The 27431-nt window shown below is 47.9% G+C and overlaps 1 protein-coding gene across 8 annotated transcripts in view; it reads left to right on the top strand.

Moving 5' to 3' along the window:
- The window catches only part of BOC (BOC cell adhesion associated, oncogene regulated), a 259219-nt gene that overhangs the window by 189958 nt on the left and 41830 nt on the right, over positions 1-27431 (top strand). Inside the window, exon 1 of one of the 8 annotated variants that reach the window (XM_060298057.2) lies at positions 6336-6440. The exons of the other annotated variants lie outside the window; for them this stretch is intronic. The gene's annotated coding sequence lies outside the window, so the exon portion shown is untranslated. Of the gene's footprint in view, positions 1-6335; positions 6441-27431 lie in introns of those variants that run through there. 8 annotated transcript variants of the gene reach the window in all.

The raw sequence follows: 27431 nt of genomic DNA on the forward strand, positions 1-27431 counted from the left end.
AGTGTTCTCCCTGCCTCCACCCAGCCCTGACCTCCCTGCCCACAGTCTGTTCTCCATGGAGAAGTCAGCGTCAGCTTCCAAAAGAGGAGCCAGGCGAGGTCAGTTCTCTGCTCAACACTGTGCGTGGTTTGCTTTCATGCAGAGAAAATGCCACACACTGTCAGTGCCCTCACCTCCCCTGTCCGCTCCACAGCCTCAGTGGCCTCCTTGCTGCTCCTCTGCCTAAGCAGGACAGCCTCCCTTCCGGGACTTCGCCCACTGCCTGGAAGGTACTTCCCCGACAGCTGCACAGCCCCTCCCTCACTTCATTCAGGTGTCTGCTTCGTGGCCACCCTCACTGGACTGCCCTTTATTAAATCACACTCCCACCGTCATTCTCTCTTCCTTCAACCTAATCTGTTCTTTCTCAACGTTACACCTCCTGACGTATCTCTACTTGTTCATCTCATCTCATCTCATCTACTTGTTATTGCCTGCTTATCCTCTAGAAGGAGAGATCCACGGGGTCAGGGACTTCATTTTGCACCTCACCACCTCCCCAGTGCCTGGAGTAGACTCTGGGATGTAATTGGTACTCAATTTTTCTTTTTACTAGTCTACAGGTCTTTCCTGAATGTCAAAATGAGTATAATAAGAGTTTCAAACAGAATGAAATCATCACCTAAGGATTTATATAAGAAAAATGCATTCTGGGTATATGTATACGGGGGGAATGTGGGAGAGAGGGGCAGGGAATTCTAATACTATGAGGGTGTCTGTTTTAGAAAAGCCGGAAAGCAGTGTGCTAGGCCGCAGCAGAAGTAGCTCAGCTCCTCTGTCTTCCTCAAGGTGACTGACTTCAGGAATGTCCGTGGATGTGCCGTTGTGCCACTGTTCCATCTGTAAGCGGAGGGTGAGAATGGATGCCTCTCTGGCCCTCCTGCATCACTCAAGAGGAGTTTACTGAGCATGGACTTCGTGTCCAGCACTGTGCTAGGCCAGGCTGGGAGCTGCAGAGAAGCCCAGGGCATCCTCACTCCATCAAAAGTTTATAGTCTAGTTGTTCATCTGGAATTTCCTAAGTGTGCCTGGCCATCCACTGCTCCCTTCTCTTTGCACAGTTGAATGAGAGTTCTGTTGCATCTGGGACGTGAGGAACACGGGAGGAATTTGAGACTAGTTCAGTTCCCTACATATGGGGGCCTGGTGGAGTCAGGCCCCGTGGTAGGCACACAGGTGACAGAAATTTTCTTTGTGATTGGAGAGTTGACAGCCTGAAATACAAGGAATAGGAGGTTTGGATGTCTGCCCAGAGGGGGATAGATCTGACTTCAAATTGCATCTCAGTCATTTCTAGCTTGGTTCTAGATTTAGAAGCTAAGGAAGAGTAAAAATAGGGGCAAATATCCCAAGAGGTCTCCTGCTGACAACAAACGTGCCTGAGAAATTACACTACCAAGATCCCCAGACCCAACACCTACAGCATCTCAGGGAGCTGGGGAATAGTCCAAACCTTCTTCTCCAGGTTTTTTTAACTTAGAAAGAAATTAATAGGCTTTTTTAAAAAGCAGTTTTAGGATTATAGAAAAAAATTAAGTGAAAATTACAGGGAGTTAACGCATACCCCTCCACCCCTACCAATTTCCCGAATTACCAACATCTTACGTTGGTGTAATGCGTTTGTTAGAATTGATGAGTCAATGTTGACACATCATTATTAATTAAAGTCCATAGTTTACAATTAAGACTTATTTTTTGCATTATACAGCCTGTGGTTTTGACCAATGCGTAATGATACACATCCACCATTACTATAGTATCAGACAGAATAATAGTTTCGCTGCCTAAAAATCCCCTGTGTTCCACCTATTTGGCCCTCCTTCCTTCCCTCTCCCAATCCCCGGCAACCACTGCTCTTTTTACAGTGTTTGTAATTTTGTCTTTTCCAGAAGGTCATGTAGTTGGAATCATACAGTATATATAGGCTTTCCAGGTTGGCTCCTTTCACTTAGCAATCTCCTCCAGTTTTTGTTTTCGTGTGTTTTTTTTTTTTTTGCGGTATGCGGGCCTCTCACTGCTGTGGCCTCTCCCGTTGCAGAGCACAGGCTCTGGACGCGCAGGCTCAGCGGCCATGGCTCACGGGCCCAGCCGCTCCGCGGCATTTGGGATCTTCCCGGACCGGGGCACGAACCCGCGTCCCCTGCATTCTCCTCCAGTTTTAAACATGGCCTTCTCCACGCCATGCCCCCTCACACCATACATCCAGCTGGGGTGCAAGGCACTGACAACGGAGGAGCCCACAGCCAGGGCTGAGACCCACCTGCCCAGAGCCCACGGGTCTGCAGTGCTGCTCCTCTGTCGTCATCCACTGGACACGCCTGGCGCTGGTGCTACTGGAGTTCAGCCCAGGCTGGTAAACTGTCGGTTGCTGCCTGTGTTTTGGTTCCACATCTGGAAGTATCGGCTGTGCAGACCTTGTGTCACGCTCTTAAGTAGACAGACGGGAGCACCGGGCCGTTTGCCTTCCTCCTCGCTAGTTTGGTTTACTTGCTCTGGAGCTTTGGACAAGCGGCGGGGAAGTGAGCCTCCCAGGCAGGCAGGGCAGGCAGCACTTCTTCACGCCGCATCTGGCGGCAGCCACGGCTCCCTCAGCCGCCGGAGTTGCTGTCTCAGCCCCAGTGGTGTCTGTGCTGAGCCCTGGGAGGCACTGAGCTTCAGGGCTTGTTTTGTGGTCATTAAGCAGGAAGACTGATCAGGCACGAAGAGAGTGAGAACGTTTTCCCTGCCAAGAAGTGCTTCTTTCTTCAGTCAGCCTCCCAAACGAGGATTCCTTGGTGTGTGTGTGTGGCAGGAACCCCAGTATTCAGTGCCGTCACCAGTCATTAAACAGTGAGGCTCTCGGGGGATGAGGGATAACGATGGATTTTATAACTAGAGCAGAAGGAGGACCTCCTCCAGCCGGGCTCCAACTCTGGACCCCAGTTAGAGGAAAGGGAAGTGCGTGTGGATGGGGGTCACGTGGGCCATCTGGTTGAAGCAGGCTGAAACGTTCCAGGGCTGAGAGGAAAGGGGTGTACTAGGTGAAGAGGGTTCTGACCCTGGGGAGCAGGGACTGAGACCCCAGCTTCTGTTGCTTCTATGTGGAGTAAACGAAGAGCTGAGGCCAGCTGGCACCTCCTCACTTCCAAGGACACCAGGCAGGTGCCTCAGAGTTCAGTAAAAAGGAGAAAGAAGACATGGCCTCCTTGGAAAGTCAGCTCTCAGACGGTAGAAACTCCATGCCGGTCATCCAGTCCTTACCACCTCGTCCTCTGGTTTGCTCTTTGCCTAGCCCACCCTCCCATCTGTATCCTGTTCAGGGACTTGCTGAGAGCTCTTGGGCTGCCATTCAGTGGTTCTTCTGACTTGTACCCTGTGTAAGTGGAGACTAATAGTACTTGTCCCAGGTGTGTCACCGAGACTGTGAGCACTAATGCAGTGGAGTGTTGAATGCTCCTTAAACTCTTCAGAGAAGTACCGTCTACAGGCAAGCCGTCCTTGCTTTTGTCGTTAATTGTGGAATCAGGGTGGTGTGCCCTGCACCCTCTTGTCTTCCTGGGTCTCGCTCCAGCATCTGGAAGGCTGTGTCTGATGACTGACCATCAACACATGGGAGGCCTTGGCCCTTGTCACAGTTTGCCTGCAGAGGCTACGGATAGAGACTGCTGAACATGGGAGGGTGAGACCCATGTTCCCTGCCAGATGCAGCCTTCATTCCTGAGTCACCTCCTCACATGCTGTCCCCCCAGGAGGTCCTGTGGAAGAATCCTGGACCGGCTTCTGTAGGTGCAGCCAGGCAGTGTGTGTCGAGGAGCAGGGACCACGTTTGCTAAACCAAAAGATAAATACATCATCTGACAAAGCATTTGGATGGGACTTCTTTCCCCTGATTTTGGGGGGAAACATCTCAGAAACGCTGAGTTTATAAATACCTTGTGATGTATTAAAAAATAACCCTTTAGGGCTTCCCTGGTGGCGCAGTGGTTGAGAGTCCGCCTGCCGATGCAGGGGACACGGGTTCGTGCCCCGGTCCGGGAAGATCCCACATGCCGCGGAGTGGCTGGGCCCGTGAGCCATGGCCGCTGAGCCTGCGCGTCCGGAGCCTGTGCTCCGCAGCAGGAGAGGCCACGGCAGTGAGAGGCCCGCGTACCACACACACACACACACACACACACACACAAAAATAACCCTTTAGTACGAGGAATGGCATCCTGTCCAGTTGGGGGCCATGCCAGGACCTCCCAGCGGCGTGGTCGCCTGTTAGGGCAGGTTGTGCAGGGAAACGCGGCGTGGCCTCGCCACACGTGTGAAGCTCCAGCGAGTGTTGGTGGAAGGAAGTCTCCAGGGCAGTCTGCGTTTTCTCTAGCACTTTCTCTACAGAACAATCTGTGGGAAACCAGGGCAGGGTCCCAGTTTTACCCACCACTGCCCGACTCCCCTCTCTAGAAAAAGCCTCCATGGCCGTGGAACAGGGAGGCTCCTGAACAGCTACGTTCTACAGCTTTCAAAGTCAGGAGGTGAAGAGGACCAGCCTGCCCCGTTGTGATGGAGTGTGAGGCAGCAGAACTCATTTTCCCTGCACAAGGACACTAACCAAAGTGCTAGCGCGAACGCCCGTGGTCTAGATGGGGGAAAGGCAGTGAGGCCTTGTTTCTCTGAACCTCGGCCAAAATGAGGTGTGTTACCCTTCCCCGGGCAGGGGGTTCTGACCTGTCTCCCACCCTCTGACAGTCACGATGCCCGCTGCAGCCAGCCTCCCTTCAGTCACTGAGCTTCCACGCTGAGCTGTTTCTGGTTATCCAAAGACCCAGCCATAAACCTTGCCTAGAGCAGTGCTGTTCGTGCCTCTTCAGGTATTTTCCACGTGGCCCCAAAGACATGTTCGTAACCCTTAAAGAGTGGCCTTTCAGTTGATCAGCCAACAGATTATCGAGCACCATGCGTGCTGCCCTCAAGACACTCATAACTCAGATTCTGAATATTTCCCAAATCCAAGCAAGAGGTCATTTCACGTTGAACTGCGTTACCTACCTTCTCTCATTGGAAGAGCCCTTGGCTCAGAGGAGGTGCTAGATGTCACCGTTATTATCATCATGATGATTATTACTTTGGCTTTTGAGATAAGCTGCTGATTTATAATTCCTTCCCAAGAGCCCATATTCTCGGAGAACTTGGCTATCTAAAGAGCTGTGTCACTTACGGTATGTTTGGGAATTTTATAGGTAGAGAAATGGAGGTCCAGAGAAAAGTGATGGTCTTTCACTCGGACCCTGAAGCCTGTGTACTTGGGTGGTTCTGCCATCAGGGAAAAGCCCACCAACACTGGGGACCTGTCATTGGTGAGATATGCTCAGGGTTCTGGGGAAGGCCCATCTAGGACAGGGAACCCAGAAAGGAAGCAGAGGGCATGGGGGGCAGCCAACAGGGTCCAGGTTCCCAAGCCAGAGCACCAAGGAGATAGGCTTCTCAGGGCCTCCTCTGGCTGCGGCCAGCAGTACCCTTTCAGGGGTGGGGCTGCCTCTTTGGCCCAACACTAGGGAGCCTTTAAAGGTTGAAGAGAGGTATGCTGCCCTCTGTTACCAGAACCTGGGCGCTCGTGGAAACCTGCCGGACAGTGCTATTTGGCTTAACTGAGGTGACATGGGGAACAGTGGGCGGGGTGGGGGGGCGGGCGTCCTGGAAGTTGGTGCAGGACTGAGAAGGTTTGGGATGATCTTGTTCTAGTCACCCTATTGAAAAAGCAAGTTTCATTATTATTTAAAAACTCAAATACACAAAAGCAGAAAGAAGAGTATCATGAACCCCATGTACCCATCACCCAGATTCAACAATTATCAAGACAAAAGAGTTTTTTAAAATACTACTTTGGGGCTTCCCTGGTGGCGCAGTGGTTGAGAGTCCGCCTGCCGATGCAGGGGACACGGGTTCGTGCCCCGGTCTGGGAAGATCCCACATGCCGCGGAGCGGCTGGGCCCGTGAGCCATGGCCGCTGAGCCTGCGTGTCCGGAGCCTGTGCTCCGCAACGGGAGAGGCCACAACAGTGAGAGGCCCGCGTACCGCAAAACAAACAAAAAAAACACTTTGTTTTCATTACTCTGCTCTGTGTGCAGATAGGACAAGGATGAACGCCACAAGGGTACTTTTTCCAAAAGAAGTGTGTGATCCAGTCTTCCCGTGCCCTCCTAACAGGGGCATGGAAAAGAAAGAACCCCAGCCCAGGGCCCTCGGGTTTGATTCTCAGTTGCTCCACGCTGCTCTGAGGTGTTTCTGTGTGTCTCCTTTACCAGATGCTGAGCTCTTAGAGAAAGCTTGAACTTTATCTTCGGATCCACAGAGCTTCATATTGAATGAGTGTTCAATAGGTGTTTATTGACTTGGAAGGCAAAGGATTGTATGCGTCAGAATGGACAGGTGTAAGTGATGTGAGTACTTAGTTCACCATTTGGGGAGGAAAAGGGGCAGCTGATGGGGTTTAGAGTTGAGTAAAGGGCCATTATCTGAACTCTGGGGGATCCTGAATGGGTGAAAGGTTAGGCGTGATCGTTCTGCAATGCAGGGGCTCCTGGTTTGGCCAAGAAGGAAGAAGTCAGCAGCAAGAGATGACAGGAGAGAGCTGGGTCAGAGCTGCTCTCTGCCTGGTGCCCAGATTCAGGTGTCTGCAGACCCGGGTATGGGGGGACAGGGGTCTAAGAACAGAGGCTCCAGCTCCAGACCCATTTTTCTGGGTGGCCAGAAGCAGTCCGCAAGCCGCCTATGCCACCAGGACCCGCGTGTCATTCCAAGCACTGTTTTTATTTTCATTTTGGAGTTGGCAAGGAACGGGCTCCTCCAAGTGTGAGGACCAGAGTCTGCTTCCAGCCTGTGGAGTGCTGGGCAGCTCGGCTGCTCTGTGGCCCCCTGGACAGCGTTTGGAGTGGTATGAAATGGGTGTTGGAGGGACAGGAGGGGAGATGCTGCAAACACCGGCTCAGGTCTGACCCTGGGTGTAGCCAGCAGGGGCCTCAGGCAGGGTGTGCCAGGGCCCACACAGACCCCAGGGAAGTCTCCAGGCCCCGACTTTGATCAGCGACCTGCCCCTCCCTTCCCTGCCTGGTCTTTTTCAGTTTAAACTTCGAGCTCTGTCCTCGCATACACGCGTGATGTGTGTGTGAGCGTTTTATTTTTTATCCTTGGCAGAAGTTAAGACACAAAATGGATTTGGAAGGAGATGAAACCAGTCTTGGTATACGCTGGGTAGCGGCAGCTTCATTCCTGGAGTGGGAAGGCCGCAGGTGGGGAGGGGCTGGGCGGGACCCAAGTAAGGTTGGGGTGAGGCGCTGCTTCCACCCCGGCAGGGACCAAACTGAAAATCCACTTCTTGGGGAAGGGAAGGCCGGAAGCTAGAGGCTGAGCTGTTAACCCTTTGGGATGTCAAAAAGCCAGTTCCAGGGGAGCCAAAGCCCACTGGCGCAATCTGGTGTTAAGTGGATGTGGGACCCCTGGACAGCCAACACCTGTTCTACTTCCTGGTGGTCTGTGAGGCCCTGAGACTGTTCTCAACTTGTTAAGGGAATCACTGAGGGCACATCAGGTTTTCATGTGCAAACGCTAAAATGTGCATATGCTTGGAAAACTTCGGTCTCCTGCTAAGCTGTCTGCCCCCAGAAGTGGTGGTGCCCCAGCAGGGGTGACTGTGGCCCAGGGACCTGTTTACATGTCACCTTTGCTACTCCGGAAGCCGTCTCGGCCCCCAAAGTAGGTGCTGTTTGCGACGGTGGTTTCTCTTCTTGGGTTTTTATTTCCGTGTGAAGAGGAGAAAACTAGTAATATGAAAGTCCAGAAAATATCTGGGGATATCTGAGAGAAACTTTGAGAAAATGTTTTATTCGTTAAAGTGTATTAAGATATTCAATTTGTGGAATAAAAGAAAATAGCTTTAAAAATGGCAAGAATTTCACTAAAAATACTAGAGCAGGGAACATCTTTATACAAAACTCGCAATTCCAACCGTGGCATCCCGTGCAACCAAGGCATCTCTGGCAGACCTTCTCTGTCAGAATGACCCACAAATCCATGGCGGAGACTCCAGGGGTTCTCAACCCTGGCTGCACATTACAGTTTCCAGGAAAGGGTTTTGGAAATGCTGATACCTGGGCCCCACTTCCACAGGCTCTAAGTGAATTTGCCTGAGGTGCTGCCCAGGCGTTGACGTGTCTTAGTGTCCCCGGATATTTGTTCCATGCAGCCAGCGTTGGGAACCTCCAGTCTTATGCTTACGTAAGACCAGAAGGAAGATGAGACAGGTCAGATTAAGAAATGGAAGAATTTATTGTCTCTCACTACATGTTGGTGCATATTACGTGGATCCAGACTCAGAGGGCCGCGGCCAACTCGTGGATGGGATTGAGGTGCTCACTCAGGGCTGACTCCCGCTGGGGTGGGGGACTGAGCATCCTCATGAGTTGGCTACAGAGTGCATTGTGGGACCTGACGAACCAGTCCCTCCCGAAACATGGTGGCTAATGCATGACTCCAACCCAGGCTGATTTCGGTTTTTTTCAGCCTTCCTCAGTTTCCTTTTTCAGTTTGTCTGCTTAAATCTACCAAGGACACCAAGACCAGCAGGCAGGGGAAGCAGGTAACCCTGGCTTTGAATCCTTTACTTGAGTAAGATGTTTAACCTCTCTAAGCCTCAACTGCTGCATCTGTAAAATGGAGATGACAATACTACCTCCTTCACAGAGTTACTTAGAGGTTAGACAAGATAATATGTGCACATCATCTCACACACAGTAACTCAGCAAATGGTCACATACTCTCTTTTATGCTAAGATGGAATATTTCCTCCAATTCTAAATATTTGCCTTAATCTCATATTACAACAAAACCTGGTGTGTTACATTCACTAAATCGGAATGACTTTTAATTACATTTACTAATCAGTTAAGTTAGGAAATTAGTGATTTAGCAGGAAAAAAAGGCAGTCCTTAAATGTTAATATGCCCAACATGGTAATTGCAGCAAACGAAGTGCTTGGTGCATATTTTATACAATTAACTAAACAAAGTAATTTCAGATTAGTAAAGGTTGCTAAAAGAATATTAAATGTGTTTTCATTTTTTCCAAAATACTTGTCCACATTGTGTGGACGCAACAGAATCCTGGAATTAGGGGAGGGGGTTCTTTATAAGCCGAAGGAGTTGACTGTTGGATATAGACACAGGAAACACTTTAGATGTGATCATGGAGCAAAGAGCAACATTTTGTAGCCCAAGGAGTTGTTAGGAAATGAGGCCCTGGGCCTATGGGAAGATAAAATTTCAGCGATGACATGATAATATTTGGGGATAGATTTTTTTTTTTAATTTACCTTTTTAATTACAAAAATAACTACACACTCACTTGGAATATTTCTGAAATGTTTAGTATAAAAAGTGCAAATTTCCTGCTCTTCACCATAACTGATGTTAACATTTAAGTGTCTCCTGACCTTATCCTATGACAATCCAAATAACTGTACACCACATATTCACATGTAATTTTTTAAAATTACAAACATGGGTTGCTGTTTTACAAGTTGTTTTTGGGATATTCTCCAGGAACCTCTTAGGCCAACATTTCCCAAAGTGTATTTGATGAAATTCTCCTCACTAATGGTACTCTGAGAAAAAAGAGTAGTGTGGTCAAGTCAGTCCAGGCCTGTGGTCAAATAAGTCCAGGCCTGTGGTTGAGTGAGTTCAGCCTTCAGTGCATACTCTACCCACCTTTTGGTGATTCACAATAGTAACAGCCCATTAAAGGCTCTGAAAAGGCCTGCACTAAGGAAACCTAATTTGCTTTTCTTAACAGAGCATTTCCCTACATTCTTTTGGCTAGCACATTTTAACAACTGATAGATTTTTAGAAGGCTGTTTTAGGCATTCCTCACTCACCTCCCCTCCACCCACTCCAGCTCCTCCATCTGCAGCCTGGTGCGGTAGGCAGGAAGAAAAAAAGCTCATCTATTCATTTAATTAACAAATACTTACTGTGCTTCTAGAGATAGATGCTGGGGCTACAGTAACAGCAAGATAACAGGCCCTCTACCCTGGGAGGCTCCAGCACAGCGAAGGTATTAGTCACACAGGATGGGTTGCACCTGGGCCGGCAGAACATCAGCAGGGATCCTCTGCAGCTGTGGAGCCTGGGCGGAGCGGCTGGAATTATCCCTACCCCCTCTGCCCCACACCCTTCATCACGCCTCCAATTCCCCACACTTCGCTCTGCTATAAATAGTGGTGCCTGACCCAGCTGGCAGGATTCCATGTGTTTGTTTTCTCTGCGTGTGCCAGCCCTGCATGGAGGCCACTGGGCTTCCCAAGTTGGGGAGGGCTGACAGGAGTTGGGGTCGGAGGCTTCCAGCAGAAGGTGGGGACAGACGGACGGACTGGCGCATGCTTCAGGTTTCCAAATTGGTATTTATTTTAAGTTTTAGATGGTTTAAAAGAGCTTTCTAAGTGAGGAAGATTGGGGGTGGGTCGGGGACTGAATGTGTATATTTGGGGGTCAGAGAGGTGGAGAAAGTCGGTTTGCATGAGGTCAGATAGGAAAAAAGTAAACTGTCATGATTCTAAAGCATACTTCCCAGCTGGAGCTGGAGAGCTGGAGTTGTTTGCTGTGTGAGCACATGTGCACACGCATGCCTCTGTGTGTGTGTGTGTGTGTGTGTGTGTGTGTGTTGTCTGTCTTAGAGGTAGTGCGTGTACATGCCCAGAGCAGGATGCCTGGAGAGCCTGGGTGGAGGCGTCTGGCCCCTGAGCTATTTACCTATTCTTAAACCTCTTTTGTTGAAATATTAGGGATAAATCTGTAACAAGGATCAGACTAATGAAGGTACTTCTACAAGTAACCCTAAAGGAAGTGACTCAAATTGAATAAGTTGCTGTCATTTATTGAACAACTGCTTTGAACCAGTCATTGTTCAGATAATTTGCTGATGTGATCTGTGTCTCCTTCAACGTGCTTGTGTGAGAGATGTTACTGTCCTGCGTCAAAGTGGTTCCTCCTAAATGTCCGGGTAAGGGTTTCGTGCTTGAAGGAAAGTCTAGGAGAGACACTGTCTGTGTCACAGTGCAGTCAGGTCAGATGCCAGCTAAAGAGAGGCAGCTTCTGACCCCGCCTTGGCCCCGACTTAGCAGTTCAGCCATTTTGCCCCATGGCTTAGCTTTTCATTTAAGTGCTTCAGATTTCCTGCCAGCGTGCAAGAGCCTGTTAAGGGTTGGGTGTGTGTGTGTCTGTGTTAGGGGTTGAGGTGTGAGTGTGCCCACGAGTTGGAGTTGGGGCTGGTTTAGCCCAGCATTTGCTTGAATCGGCCCCAGGAGTGCACAGGTCAGGAAGTGGCAGCCTGACCCTCATTCACTCTGGGTCACGGAACCGGAGACCGGTTTTGAATCCTGGGGAGGGTATGGGTATGGGCCTGGTGCCATTGGTTGCTTAGTCATCATGAGGAAGGGGCACAGAAAATGACTGCAGGTGACAGCTTAATTGGAATTGGTGGTAATTATGTTGCCTAACAGAGTAAATCAGTCTTTTCAACCCCCAAACTTCCTAAAGGCCCAGCCTCCCCTCCTAAGAAAAAGCTCCCTCTTGACTATGTGACTACAGTTCTCTCTCCTCTCTGCCATGACCTTTCACTTTTGTGTTTTGGGTTGTAATTCGTTCACTCAACGGGTGTTTGCTGAATACCTCGCACCGTGTTACACACTCGAGATGCCCCTGTAATAAGATCACCACCATTCCTGATCCCTGAGCGTTTGGTCCAGCGGTCAGGCAGACCGTAAGTAATTAGCGTGACGGCGCCTCCACGGGGGAAGTGCAGGATTCCAGGGGACAAGAGCTGGTGGCCCAACTGCTGCCTGACGTAGAGTGGGTGCTGGGAGCTTGCCTAGCGAAGGGAAGCGAGTTTTCCTGGGCGCCTGCTTCTCCCCACACTCTCCCCCGTCTCCTCCTTGGCAAGCCTGCCCTCACCCACGTCATGCTCCGGCGCTGTGAAGGGAAGCCCTGTGTCCTGCTTGTCTTTTCCCCTGAATAAGAACCCCATTGGGCTCCCCAGAGGCAGGGCGATAGGGACGGAGATCTCAGACACCCATGCATCACCTTCCCCTGCTCAAGCTCTGCTTTGCATCAGAAGCAGCCCTGGGGGTTCACCGGATCCAAACTCCAAGGACCAAATAGAGTCAGGCCTGGAAGAGATCTTGGAGGTAGGTCTTTACAGCTTAGCAAACATTCACTGAGTGTCTATTATGTGTCCAGGAGAGACTTGTATATAAATAAGGTACAACACAGTGTGAGAAGTGACAGTGACAAAGCAGAGGCTTCAGCAGTCCTCATAGGCTTCCATTAGCTCTAAGCCTCTTACCTACCTTAAGTGATGTACTTTGATGACTCTCCCGGGACTCTAGTAGGAATGAATGTGGATGATGGAAAGGAGGCTTCTTTTAGAACTTGTGAAGAGGACTGACTTGGAGGACTGACCTTCTGTGCTGAGCAGGGCCCGAGTGTACAAGTGTGCGTGTGTGTGCGTGCACTCAAATGTATGCCACATTTCTTTTGTCATGCCTCTGATGCCTTTGCTAGTGGTTCTGGTTCTTTGCCTGTACTTTGTAAAATCCAGTCTATCTTTGATCTTTTCTTGAGGCCATGCTGCATTGGGTGTAATAGAAAGATGGTGTCACAGCAAAGGTTGACTAGGTCCCAGGTTCTTTAAGGATGGGACACTGCCTACTTTTCTCTATGTCCCCTCCACCCTCCATTCAGTGTGTGGCACCTAGTGGGTGCTAAGTGTGGTTTTGCTGGACTGACCTGAATTCTGCCCTGAGCCCACCCAGGGGCTTGTACCGCTCATCAGGAGTGACTTTGGGGTTGCCAGCTGTTTTGTCTGCTCCACTCACCGTGATCGCTAAGCAGAGCACCCTTGTCTGTCCTACTCTTCTGGCAAGGTTTGTGTTCACTCATGGCTCACTGTCCAAAATTCTTTGTCCTAAGAGATAGGACTTAAGCTGTTAAGGTCCGTCTTAAGTGCTGTTCAGGTCCTGGGACTGGTTTGCCTATGTACTGTGTTCGTGCTGTCTACCCACACTCGGATTAATTCCTTTCACACTGGACCTCTCATCAGCTGTGTGCACCAGAAGCCTTGGAAATGAATGCTCCTGTTTCCTCTCCAGTCACTGTTAACCATTTTACTTCGTTGTTTACCTGTGTGGCTATAGCCCTGGCCATAGGCTGTAATTAGAAACAGGTAGGTGTAAAAAGAGCAGGTGGTCTGTTGTGGCTTTGTGAGCTCACCGATGTGGTCGGAGGTGAGCTCCTTACTGGGGCTGGGGGCGGGGGGGTGGGTCAGAGAGGGCTTGGGGGTGTGTTTTCCTTTCTATAAACACTTCTCCATAACTTCTTGTCCAGATGACCTACTGTCTGACAGGGATCTTTCCCCTTTCTCTCCAAGCAAGTAGAGACACTACGGAGAAATTATCATTATCATCATCAAGAGAGTGCAGAGAGGGCATAAACAGGGTGGGATGGTGGGAGAGGTTATTAGCTTAAGTGATATAAATGTTGACTCGTGTTGGGTGGAGATTGAGAGACTGGCAATTGTCTTGCCACAAACTTGGGAACACTGTAGTACCACCCAGGGATCTCCTGTCCCACTGGGCTGTTGTGAGGTTCTGTAAAACACTGTATACAGTGTAGGTGTTAACTGCTTTTTTTCGGCAAAGAATCTTTCTTGAACTTCTGATGCATGTGTTGTAGGGCAGCAAAATCAGGCCATTGCTTAATTGGGTACAGCTTATGAGGAGCAATGAGCAAAGAGAGGATAGCCCATCTGTGTGGAGTTGTTCAAATGCAACAAGTCCTTAAGTCTTAAAGGCCATTAATCTCAAAGCCCACCAGTGCCACAGTATGAAATTAGACCTGCAGTGAACGGCTTTCAGTAGAAAAGTTCCACGACACCTGTCCCCCCTCACTGCTATGTGCCAGGCTGCCTTCACACGTAATCTCCTTAACTCTTATTAGCAGCTCAGCAAAGGGGGTATTATCATTCGCATTTTCACAGAGAGTAAACTGAGGGTCAAAGACTAAGTAATTTACCCAAAGTCACCTTCTACCAAAGGTAGAAGTGGCAGAGCTCTTATCCAAACCCAAGGCTCGTGGTATTTCAGTACCTGATCCTGCAGAGTTTCAATGTTGTCACTTAGTAGAGAAGCTATGTCTATAATACAAATTTGAGATGAGCCCTAAAATCCTTACGTGGTAAAGCATCACAAAGTGTTTTAATAACCTCTTTCCCCATCTGTAAAGGGGACGATAACACTCCCTGGGCTGTGATGGTGAAAAGTGGACCATGTGTGTCCACCCCCAGCCCTGGGCTCGGCACAGAGTAGGTGCTTTCGGCATATTTAGTGCTCTCGTCCCTACTCCCCTCCCCACGCTCTCTCTTCAGGCCTGAACTTGTCCTCTTTCTCACGTACAGCTTTCTTCCTTCTCCTCCCATCCCTCTCTGCCTGCCTTCTTCCACCCTGGCCTCAAGCTCAGGGCCATGCTGTCGCTGGGTAGATGATAGCCAATCACGGTATCATCCTAGATGAGGTTCCCTGCAGTTCAGTGGCTGCAGGAAGCCCGAAGTCTCAAGCTTATTTGGGTGTTTGTTTTGGGAGAAGAGACAAGAAGGAAAACAAAGAAGGTTCTTGAATGAAACCTCAAGCCATAGGAGCATCTGCAGAGGCACTGACTTCTGTCAGGCAGCTTGGCCTTCCCCAAGGGCTGCCAACTCATCTAAGGGCCATTTGGGTTTGAAAAATAAAGGCCACAGTTAGTCATTTCCCCCTAGAAAAACCCTTTGTTTCCACCACTGATAAGTGTGTCTGCATGCGTTCCTCTTATAGGCCCACGGGTCAGAGTAACATTCCTTCCCAATCCCAAATTTCTAATCCAAATAGACCCTTTAGTTCAGCAGACATTGACTTTTCTAGGTGCTAGGGTTACTGAGATGAAGTGGACGCCTCCTTGCCTTCAGGGAGTTTAGAGTCTGGGAAAAGAGGCATATTATAGACAGGCATAAATCATCGTGGAAATGTTGCAGTTGGTGTGCACGGCGCTGTGGAAAGTGGGATGAGGAATAATCACTGGAGGCATTATACAGTGACGCTGGAGGTAAGTTTCGAAGGATAAGAAAGGGAGAAGCAGAAGATGGTTCTGGGAGAAGGAAGGTGTGAAAAAGCAGCTTGCCCGGGACTTAGGGCTCGTGGGAGGAAGACAAGGGGAAGGTTGGCTGCAGCCCAGTTAATACAGAGCCTGGAAGGTTGTGTGAAGAAGTTTGAACCTTATTTGATCATACTTGTTTGGGGAGCTATCAAAGGTGAGTCTATTAGCTCTTTTGCTTGTTTGTTTTTAACTGACCTCAAAAGGGGAAAAAAATCACTCCCAATTCCTTCACATTATCAAATCAGCTGCTTTTATTTGTTTCCTATTTCCTTCCAGGCCTTACCCAACTGTTTACATGCTTTTTACAAAATGCGATCTGCTTTTTTCCTTAATATCCTTTAAACGTTTTTCATGTTGCTGCTTGCTCTAATTATTACTTTTAATGGCTGCATAATAGTCCACTGATTTTTCTGCCGTAACTTAAAGCAGTGTGGTAGAGTGAAAAGAGCCAAGGGTTTTTTTTTGTTTTTTGTTTTTTTTTGCGGTACGCGGGCCTCTCACTGTTGTGGCCTCTCCCGATGCAGAGCACAGGCTCCAGACACGCAGGCTCAGCGGCCATGTCTCATGGGCCTAGCCGCTCTGCGGCATGTGGGATCTTCCCGGACCGGGTCACGAACCCGTGTCCTCTGCATCGGCAGGTGGACTCTCAACCACTGCGCCACCAGGGAAGCCCGAGCCAGGGTTTTTAGTGTCAGCCAGACCTCGTTCAAATCCTGACTCTGGGGTTTACCATCTGTGTGATCTTGGACAAAATATTTAATCACTCTGAGCTTTAATTTCCTCATTTATAAAATGGGTTGGTCGTACACCTACCTTACAGGGCCATTGTGAGAATTATATCAAATTAGGCAAATGATGGATGCCGGCCTATAGGAGGCATTGCTCAGTGAATGGTAGCTGCTCATTTGTCATCTTTACTGTTCGGTTGAGTTTGATATTCTAGAAAGAAGGTAGGTGACCTTGTGGAGGCTTATTAGTTGGGGAGAGGAGAATCAGGGAGCCAGTTTGAAGGCCCTCGACATGCACCGTCTGCGACAGTAGCCACTAACACATGTGGCTACTGAGTGCCTGAAATGTGGCTAGTCTGTGCTGGGACGTGTAGTAAATAGAAAATACACACTAGATTTAGTAGACCTAGTATAAAACAAAATATAAAACTTTATTAATGATTTTTATATCGAGTATATGTTGAAATGATAGTATTTTTTGATATATTGTGTTAAAAAAGATATTACTAAAATGATCTCCACTTGATTTTTCAGTGCAACTACTAGAAAATTTTAAATACTCTATGTGGCTTGCATTGTGTTTCTCTGGTTGCTCCTGCCAGAGTTAGAGTCCACGCGACCCATCTGATACTGGGGTGGAGAATGAGAGGGAGCCAGGAGACAAGGATGAGTCCCGGGTTGGGCAGCTGAGCGGATGGTGAATCTTTACATAGTTTTAGGGAAGACTGGGCAGGAGTAGATGGGTTTGTCTGTGTTTGTAGAAGGAGGTCATTAGCGGGTGTCCTCTGAGCAGTGAAATGAAAAGCAGGTATTTGGTCTGGACCAGAGAAGCTGTCCCTGCTTTCCTTCAGAGCTGCCATTCTGGCTGTCGCCACATCACACACATCCGTGGTGAGATTACTGACCAAAGTGCCCACTGCCGGGAGGGCTGGGAAGAGCTTGGCTGCTCTGCTGAGCTCCCAGAGTGCTCCAGCACTGGTTTGTACCGGAGCCCCAGGTGTTCCCACTTGCTCCTTCGTGGTCTCCCCCCAGGTCACCCCACACACTTCTCGGTAACACACACAATATGTGGTATTACAAACACAGAAGTTGGAGGGGAAGGCTGCTCTGCAGGGATCGTAAGTGTCCAGAGTCCTTTTAGGCCCTGGTCCGTTGTGTGTCTTCACCTACTCTGGTTTGGGGTCTTCAGGCCTTTGTGGTTCCCTCATAGATGTAAATGGATATGACGCTGAGATAGACTTCTGGGTAGCATTTCAGGTACCCAAATGCTATTTTGGTTTTAGAACTAGGAATTGAAATTGTACCTGGCTCTCGAAATATCCACTGTAGCCTTTCCTGAAGGGGTGCTGGGATATAGGGCCTTAAAATCAGGATAAAAGCAAAGAAAAATTATGAGCACTTTTATATACTCTCCTACAGTCTTGCCCTCCCCCACCCCTCCTCTCCCCTCCCCTCCCGCCCCGGGGGCTGAGCTTAGGAAACCACAGATTCAAGATGCATTTCAGTCGGGGAAGAGCAAGGAAAGTAGAATAGAGCAAGCTTGGAGGACAAAAACCAAACCACAGCAAGCACCAGAATCTGCCTCGGTTTGAGCAGTTTTATCTGACCTAGCCTGCCTGACTCCGGCACTGGGCGAGGCAAAAGGCCCGTGTAATAGGCGCTAGCACCACTCTGCCGGGGGCCAGAACACTGATTGTAGTTGTCAGTTGGGTAAAGAGTTTCAAGTTCTTGGTCAGCAATAGTACAACTATAGGAGTGTGTACATGGTTCATTCCTTCAGCAACCATTTACTGAGCTCTTCCTGTGTACCAGACCGTGGGATTAAAGTTTCAGCTGTAGGAGAGTATGTGAACGCTTTTATAGTTTTTCTTCGTTTTTATCTTCTGTCTTGATTTTAAACTTGTGATTTTTTTTTTTTTTTACAGTCACAGAACACAAAACTATGTTTCACAACTTACAAAACTGATTATTCTTTAGGAATTCTATCATAGCTTGGTTACCAATTTTATTTTTTCTGAGAAGTTGGGAGAAATGTACTCTGTCCCCTCCCCACGTCTCTCCCCTCCTTCCCTTTTTGTCCCTGGGGAAAGATCACCTCTGACCTCAGGGAGCCCTAAGTCTCCCTTCCATCATATATATTCATGACAAGGCTTCATCTGCTAGACAACCCACTCCATCAACTCAGAGGAGCCCCATATGCCCTTAGTTTGGCTGTGACAGAGCAGCCCGAGGAGAAAGAGGGCCCCAGCTTGGCAGGCCGGTGGGTCCTCTGCCCCTACAGGGATGTATTTCTGAAGTAGTTTCATCTCATTGCAAAACCTGTGACGTTTTCCATGCAACTGTGGAGAGCTAGGAATTGACCACAGGCCCGACACCTATGGGAGGTAGGTGTTGCTGGCTTGAATGCCCTTCAGTTGACTGGGGTGGGTGTTGGGGGTAGGTAGGTAAGGGTTGGGATATCTAGGCATAGCGGGCTGAATAGCTCTGAAGGCTTGTGTGCGCCAAGGCCCCGATGGACCTGCCCACCTGCCACACCGTCTCTCCACACGTGCACAGGCCGCGCACACCTGCGGCTCCACGTGCCGCGGCCCCTGCGCAGGTGCTGTGCTGCTCTCCCCGCTCTGCTGCCCAAGAAGTTCCCACTCGTCACCTCTCCTCGCCAACTCCAAGCCCCCCGTCTCGGCATCACCTCACCTTCCTCACTCCTTACCCCACAGTCCTGCCTTTCTGCCAGCCCAGACTTCTCCAGATTAGAGCTCTCTAGGGACCTGGTCCTTTTAAAAATAAGAAGTAAAGAAAAGAGAGGAAAAACAGAAAGAAAGAAGCAAACAGAAGAATGAAACTGGACCGAAGTGGCAGTGGTGCCTCGAGCTATCTCACTGCATTACAATGAATATGGACTCTATTAAGCTCCGTTCTGCCTGTTAGTGTTTCCCTGGGCAACACAGCCCCCATATGGCAGGCATGCAGCAGATTAGGGGAGGCCCCTGGGCCTCATTGAAGGCCGGGGGCGTGATTGGCAGTTGAGCCTCCTCCCTACCTCCCCCTACTCCTCACACTTGACACTGCCTGTGTTTATCTAAAGCGAGGAGGGGGGGCCATTTGGAAGGTTTTTGTGCTGCTCTGAGAGAAGGGAGAGGAGAGGGGAGGGGGTTGCGGAGGAAGGCGGTAGAGGCGGAGTGGGAAGGGCAGGGGAGGGGGGAAGGCCTCATAAATATTCAAGAGGAGCGGTGAATGGGGAGAGAGAAATAAAGCAGATGGAATTCGTGTTAAAGAACAGCACAATCACCCTGTTTTGAGCCCTCCGAAGACAAAAAAAAAGAAAAGGGACTGGCCTTCTAGGAGTGTGGAAGCTGCGCTTATCCAATTAGCAGGGTTGTCAAGTTGAATTTATATGGAATGGGGTGGGGGGATTGAGAAGCGAGTGCAGAAGAAAGGAAGTGGTTTTTCTTTTCTCTCTTTTTGCCAGTTTAGCAACAAGGTTTGTGGGGGTTTTTTTCTCACCTTTCTCTCTTTAAAGGTAGATCTAAAAAAAAAAAAATCTCTTTAAGGAGATGAGGCCATTTTCAGGAAGAGGTATATATGACGAAGAAATAAGACTCCCTAGTAACTTTTTCCTCAAGTGGTGGAGGCGGGGGAGAGGATTAGATTTGTCTAGTGGGCAAATCAAGAGACCAGACCTTCTCTTTACTCGAAGGCAGAGGGGGCTTCTCTCTGGGGGGATTCCTCCCCAGAGCTAAGATGCTGTGTCCAGACTCTTCCTTTCCCCTTGCCTGGATGGTAAAGGGGTCTACCTACCTCAGAAGAAATAAACTCTGTCCATGTTGTTAAGCAGCTTGTTATAAATGGAGTTCAGTGTGAATTAGCCCAGGTTTAGCTAATCTCCCCAGAATGCCTCCCTGCTTATATATTCCCTTCTCAAACCACCAATAGTTCCCCTCTGTCTATGGTGTTAATTTCAGACTCCTTTTCCTAGTCTTCCACGGCATGACCCAATCTCAGTTTCCTCCCTTGTCTCTTTTCATTCCTCTAGAATGGTCTCTAAGCTGGGGGCTCCAAAGGGGAAATATAAGATATTCCATTGGGGCACTGGAAGAAAATATTAGAGATTCTCTTATGGTTTATTTCTATCTACAAAAGGAATAGGAAAGAAATTCAGCTTTCCTAATATTTAATACTGGGGTTGACAGTCTTTAGTCTGTATGTCGGGCAATGACGTGTTGCAACAGAGAGATCTGCGTTTCTCGGAGGGCTTGACAGTGGGGACCTCACTCGCTTGATCATTCACTCCCCAGTTTTCTTGTTCTCTGTTAAGTGGATTTGTAGATTATGTTATTTAGTTTTAACTAAATTAACTCTCACAAAAGGACAAGTAGCTTAAAAAGATTGCTGCAAAGAAATTGGGTTGAAGAGTGTGCTGAGAATCCAGCACATGCAAACAGGATGAAAACAGCAGAGCTGACCCTTTTCAAGTCACATTAGGAGGTAGAAACAATAATAATGGAATCACATCTGATGAGAAGTGAACAAATTAATTAACATTCAAGCAGACCATTTGAAAGAGATTACATCCATATCATTAGTGATGAATCTAATCCTAAATAGACTTTCTGCCTTAAGGTATTAGCTTCATGATATTAGAAAACAATCGTGATTAACAAGTCATTAAAAAATGTGGTTTCACTTCTACCTACTCTTAAATTTTAGTTTGGCAGTATTGTGCATTTAATTTATAAATAAATATGCATGTATTAGGATATTCTGGGAGATTTGCCCAGAGTATTTTTCTCAGGATAGAGCAAAATCAGAAAGGTTAGGAGACCACTTTCCAGATAAGCATCTGCTTGATGTACCACCCTCCAAACAGAACTTTCCCACCAGGTCAGCGTCACCCTCTGTAGTGCCCTCCGGCTCTTACACGTGCACATATTCTAGGAGGCCCAGTTTCAAACCCACTTATCCAGAAAAACCTTTCCTGAAGGCCTGAAATTGAAAATGCTCTCCCTCCTCTGCTCATTTTCCACTTCCCATTTGCGACTAAACTGATATCCATTAAGGTTCTAGAGTAAAGAATGCTAAAGTTGTTAGATGAGAGTAATTTCAAAACCTCAGTGGTTTTATGCAACAAAGGTTTATTTCTTCTCCTGTCATAGATTGTGCTGTCTTCCATCTCGTAGCTATGCCTTGTGAAACATGGGATGTGGCCCACTGGCAGTGGGAGGAGGGAGAACCAGCCCCCCAATTCTCTTAACTCTCTTGGTCTGGAAGTGACCCAGAACATGTTCACTTACATGTCATTGGCCAGTACTTGTCACCTGGCCCTAAGCCAACTGCAGAGCAGGCTGGGAAGTGGGGAGCTTATGGATATTTGCCGAGCACTGGCTGACTTACGTTCCAAGCTTTTTTTTAAGCTTCTCAGGACAGGATCCATCTTCTAGTACAGTGCTTGCGTACTGTCTTCTATATGGCAGATCACAGTGATATTTTTTTCTTCCCAATAATAATAATGATAATAAAATCACAATACACACAGTCTTTTGTTTTTGGGGTTTTTTTTTTCATTTTATTTTTGGCTGCGTTGGGTCTTCATTGCTGCGCGCGGGCTTTCTCTAGTTGCTGCGAGTGGGGGCTACTCTTCGTTGCAGCACACGTGCTTCCCATTGCAGTGCATGCACGGGCTCTAGGCGCGCGGGCTTCAGTAGTTGTGGCACGTGGGCTCAGTAGTTGTGGCTCATGGGCTGTAGACCACAGGCTCAGTAGTTGTGGCGTGCAGGCTTAGTTGCTCTGCGGCATATGGGATCTTCCTGGGCCAGGAATCGAACCTGTGTCCCCTGCGTTGGCAGGCGGATTCTTAACCACTGAGCCCCACCAGGGAGGTCCCCTACACATAGTTTTTTAATAGAAAACATACACAAACTTTGGATAAGGAATAGGCTAGAAATATATTTAGGGGCTGGCTAGAGCATGGCTCATACTTAAGACCATCAAACCATTGTTGTTCTCCCCTGTGTGATGTCAGAGTGGTCTGGGTAGATGTTCCAGAGATTAATCTTGAACTGTATTGCCTAATGTGGTAACCACTAGCCCTGTTGGCTAACTTAAAATTAAAAATTCAATTCCTTAGTTATATTAGCCACATTTAAGTATTTAATTGCCACAAGTGCTAGTGGCTACCTAGCATCTTGGACAGTGCAAATATAGAACATTTTCATCATTGCAGAAAATTTTATCTAAGACATTCATGTAAAGAACAGTAAGAGATTCTTCCAGATTAGAATTCTAAATGGTAAAAGAATGAAAATGACCACACAGAAAGTTACTGTTATAGATAATGATCCAGGTGACATTTTTATGCCTAAGGAAGTAAATTCAAGAACATTCTAAATTTAGTTCTAAAAGCAGTTTTAAGCAGTTGGTTAATATGACCCAGAAACAATCTTCTGGGAGACAGTGTCAGGGTAGTGGAAAGAGCACCAGACTAAGAGTCAGGAGACCTGACTTGTAGCCCTGGATCTCTCTTAACTGGGAGACCTTCTGCAAATCACTCAGCCTCTCTGCACCTTGCTTTCCTCGTTTATAATGCCTGTTAGGTGTTATCCAAAGCTATTAATTTTTCTGAGGTCCCTCCTGATTTAAAATGTTTCCCTTTAATTACGTCTGGGGGTAAAAACTTTTTACATTAGAAAAAAAATGCCCTTTCTTAAATCCTTCTCCTAGATCTGTCTAAACCCACATATTCAGCTGAGAATTAAATTCACTTGTTTGCCCAAGATTTCCCCCAATGTCGGTCCTCTGTGCAGAAGTACCACCCTCTTTCTTGAGGCCAGAGGGCTGCCAGCCCTCACCCTCCAGTCACTTGGCATCACCTTCGCAGGGCAAAACTTCTCTCTGCCTTGGAAAAGGCCAGTCTTACTCCACAGAATTGGGAACACGTGAAAAACATGTAACTTGGGGTCAGAAATATTCCTTTTTTCATCTAGCCAGCCCCTCTCAACCAATGGAACAAGAATTTTGTCAGATCTCATTCTTGCCACTGGAAGAATGTTTTTTCTTTTTTTGCGGTACGTGGGCCTCTCACTGTTGTGGCCTCTCCCGTTGCGGAGCACAGGCTCCGGATGCGCAGGCTCAGCGGCCATGGCTCACGGGCCCAGCCGCTCCGCGGCATGTGGGATCTTCCCGGACCGGGGCGCGAACCCGTGCCCCCTGCATTGTCAGGCGGACTCTCAACCACTGCGCCACCAAGGAAGCCCCTGGAAGAATGTTTTTAAGGACTCTCTGTGTTACCTGCTAGATCACGTGCTCTTCTGTGTAGCTCATCTTGTTAGTGGTCATAGGACATCCACAGGGTGTGTTTGGCATTTTAGACCGTGGAGGCTTCTGTCCCAGAGAGCTGTAGTGGCCTGGGTGATCAGGGGATGAGATGTGGCCTCGGGTGCCCTTGCCTCCCTCTCGTTCCTGCCAGCCCGCCAGCCCTCTTGGGAGAAGGTGGAGCTGGCCTACTTCTGCTGATGATCAACTCTCAGTTGTTTGTAATTTTCTCTCACAAAATAAATACTCTAAGGCTGTAATTTCTAGTGCTTGGTCTCAACCTTAGACGTGTATTCTGCTGCTGTTGTTTTTGGAAAGTTTTAAAAACGTCTGCTTGGAGATTATTTCAGTGGGAACATGTATGTCAGCAGTTCAACTTCTCAGATGCATTTTCTTTTATTTTTTGTGTCCAAGTAACCCTTAAAAATAGAAAGTACCTAGGCCTCAATGAGGAATTTATGTCAAGAATTCGTTTTCCCTTCTCTCTGCTTTTTTTTTTTTTTTTTTTTTTTTTTATTGCAGAGCACAGGCTCAGGACGCGCAGGCTCAGCGGCCATGGCTCACGGGCCCAGCCGCTCCGCGGCATGTGGGATCCTCCCGGACCGGGGCACGAACCCGCGTCCTCTGCATCGGCAGGCGGACTCTCAACCACTGTGCCACCAGGGAAGCCCCCTTCTCTCTGCTTTTGATTTTTTTTTCTTGATCTCTTTTTCTGAGAAAATGCAGAAAAAATAAGAAGGATCTAGACCTACCTTGCATTGCCAAGAAAATTAACAGGGCTTACTGTTGCCTTCACCCACTTTTGAAATTGTACCTTGTTCATTTCACAGTGGGACAAAGTTACACTGCAGTTAGGTACTCCAGTTAAGTCCTACTTGCCTTTTTTTTATTATTAAAAAAATGTTCTCAGAAACCTGCATTTTTGGAACTATTTTTCTAGACCAAGCTCACTAGGTAACTTCCTCCAGGAAGCAGCTCAGTTTCCCCAGCTGCTAAATAAGATGCATAATAGCTACGGTGATCCCCCCGCCTCTGTATTTTTGTCACGGTTCTGCTTTGCCGTGACGGAGACCCCATGTGTCCTGCTTTGCGCTCACTGAGTGGTATCTGCTTACAACTCTGTTGTGGGAGTTCATGAGTTAACTCCTTTCTCCCTCTTTGGACACCTGCTTCCTCACTCCCTCTCCCTCCTCAGCTACATTTTTTTCTCCTTTAAAAGCGGGATGGTGGCTGGCAGCAGTAGTGGGGTCTGTTTCTATTTTGAACCTTATAAATTATCCAGGGTGCAGAAGTAACAGGAATTGTTTGGCTGGCCCTCCTTAAGCAGGAGGGGGTCTGGGCTGAATTTCCTCAGTAAAATCTTTGTCGACTTTACAACCCAAACACCTCGGTGGCCACTCTGTGCTGGGATAAGAAACAGCCCTTCTGTCCCTTTGTCTGCTTGTCTTCTCTCTGCCTTTTACTACTTTGTATTCATTCTGTCTCCCTGCTGCCTCCTTACTTTCCTTCCTTCTTCCTTTCTTGGGGCAGGGGTAGAGCAGGTGTGGGCAATCTCCTCAAGGAGTTGGGGAAAGAGGAACACGGCATGAGCAAGCAAGTTCCCTAAAATCCTGTAACTGGTCATTCATGCAGTGTTCTAGATAAATACGTTATTTCATTGGGGGAAAGTAGAGAATTAAAGCTAGTATCTGGATGATGGAGGGGACACCAAAGGCTTGCTTTTTGGTGTTTGTCTGTAACTATATTAATGAACTTAATGAACAGTGATTAAGAAACCACTGTTAAAATTCCTCGTTGTTCTACCTCACCCTATTCCAACTCTGTTCGTCAAGCACCCACTTGGTGCAGAGGGCTGGTAGAAAAAAAACATGAAAAGCCTACTATTGTGGTTAAAAGCACAGAACTTTGGAATGAGCCCAACCTGGGTTTCATTCCAGGCCTACAGTTATATGACCTCGGGCTAGTTACTTACCTTGTGGAACTCAGTTTCCTCACCTGTAAAGTGGGGATAATAGTCCCCACCATGTAGAGTTGTTCTGAAGATTAAGAGAATACCTTGTGCAAAGAGCTTAGCAAGATACCTATTGTGGTAACAGGCGTGTCCTCCCTCCCACCACGGCTACCCTCCCCTGCCATACTCACATCCTTTGCAGCTTCCCTTAACTTCACTTTGTTAATAACACGACCCTCTGATTTCCTGGATTGTCTGGAAAAGAGCAAAAGCTCTCTCTACCCCAAGAGGGAAAAACTTGTCAGGAAAAGCTTAAAATTTTTCTTTCAAACCTCTTTTAGAAAATGTCCCCTTGTTCTTCCCCAGAAGAGTGGAAGTCCTCTGATGTTGAAGACACAAGACAAAGGGAAGGATCAAAAATCAAGGGGAGGGCTTCCCTGGCGGCGCAGTGGTTGAGAGTCCGCCTGCCGATGCAGGGGACACGGGTTCGTGCCCCGGTCCGGGAGGAACCCACATGCCGCGGAGCGGCTGGGCCCGTGAGCCATGGCCCGCTGAGCCTGCGCATCCGGAGCCTGTGCTCCACAGCGGGAGAGGCCACAACAGTGAGAGGCCCGCGTACCGAAAAAAAAAAAAAAAAATCAAGGGGAAAGGACTCTGCCCTAGAAACCGTTCCGAACATCAGTGTGGGGCCAGGCCCTAGATCTGGTTTGGAGGGGTGCTTGTTTGGCAGAGCAGTGTAGCCCTCTTAACTCTCTAAGTAGCTAGGTGAAAAGCCAGAGGAGCTTGGAGAACGGAGAGGTTTAGGCAAATCTCAAGCACTCCCTAGCACAGGGCAAGAGCCTCGAAGCCCAGCCTCAGTCCTCTGTGAAAGGAGCCATGGGTGTTGAGAGGCCCAAGACCGGCTCTTACAACAGACCGTACAAGTAGCCAGAACTCCAGAGACTGGAGAGCGTAACACAGCTGTCAGCTGGGCAGCTTAACTACCTCCTATGACTTTTCAGTGGTGACTGTAAGTTTTTGAAAGAGTCGCTGGTTTAGATAAACTGGTCCAAAAGTGTTCGCATTTTGAGTATATGTCACCCTCCTGGAAATATACTATTACTATTGCCGCATGTGCACGATTCAGGAATATGCATCCACTGTCTAGATCATTGTGATGCTGCCTTCAGTTACCTGAATCTCACTCTACTGTCTCCCTGCCTAGCAGGGTGTTGGCACACCTTCCTCATTGGTCTCATGTCCTTTAGGTACAGCAGTGAGAACACAGAGGCAAGATCTTGGTTTCGGCTGTGACAGAAGTGTGTGTACATTTGCCTCTTTGTGATTTTGATGAATCTTTTAAACACCATAGCTTAAACGAGGCATAAAGAAATAACACTGTAGAAGGGGCGGAATTAAAGTTCTAGGCAGGCAATAAGAGGCTGGCTGATGATAGCCGAGATATGTCATCAAGCGGCCAGAGGAGCAGTACGGGCTAGACCCCCAAGGAAATGTTCTGGGTGGAGATGCAACACAGCAAGCCGTCAAGAGTGCAGATTTTGTATTTTCTAATTTCCTTTGTGATTTCTTCTTTGATACATAAGTTATTTAGAAATGTGTTAACTCCCAGTATTTGGGGCTTTCCTAGATATCTTGTTTTGTTGGTTTCTAATTTAATTCCATTGTGTTCAAGTAACATACTCTGTAAGATTTCAGTCTTTTGAAATTTTATGGCCCAATATTTGGTCTGCATTTGTGAACATCGCATATGCACTTGAAGAGAATACTGTTGTTGGCTCTAATGATTAATGAATGTCAATTAGATCAGGAAGCTTGACATTGTTATTCAGATCTTCTATATCCCTACAACTTTTCATCTAACTGTTCTATCAGTTATTACCAGGGAAGTGTCACAATTGCCACTATGATTATAAAACTGCCTAATTTCCACTTTAATTCTGTCATTTTTTTAAAATGTATTAGGCCTGTGCACATCTATGATTATACACTCAAGATGTGTGTGTTTCACTATGTGAAAATTTTATGTCACTAAAATTTAAAATAATCTGATTAGGACTCAGGGCCAAAAAGAATGTGTATAAAGGAGATCCTCTGGAAAAAAAAAATGATCTGGCAGAAGACCAAGATAAAAATGAAATTGTCTATTAAAAAAAAATGTACAGATTTTGTAGAGATGGAAAATACCAGAATTTCAGCACTAGGGGATGGAG

Source organism: Globicephala melas, chromosome 4 (assembly GCF_963455315.2).
Source record: "Globicephala melas chromosome 4, mGloMel1.2, whole genome shotgun sequence".
NCBI classification, from domain to species: domain Eukaryota; kingdom Metazoa; phylum Chordata; class Mammalia; order Artiodactyla; family Delphinidae; genus Globicephala; species Globicephala melas.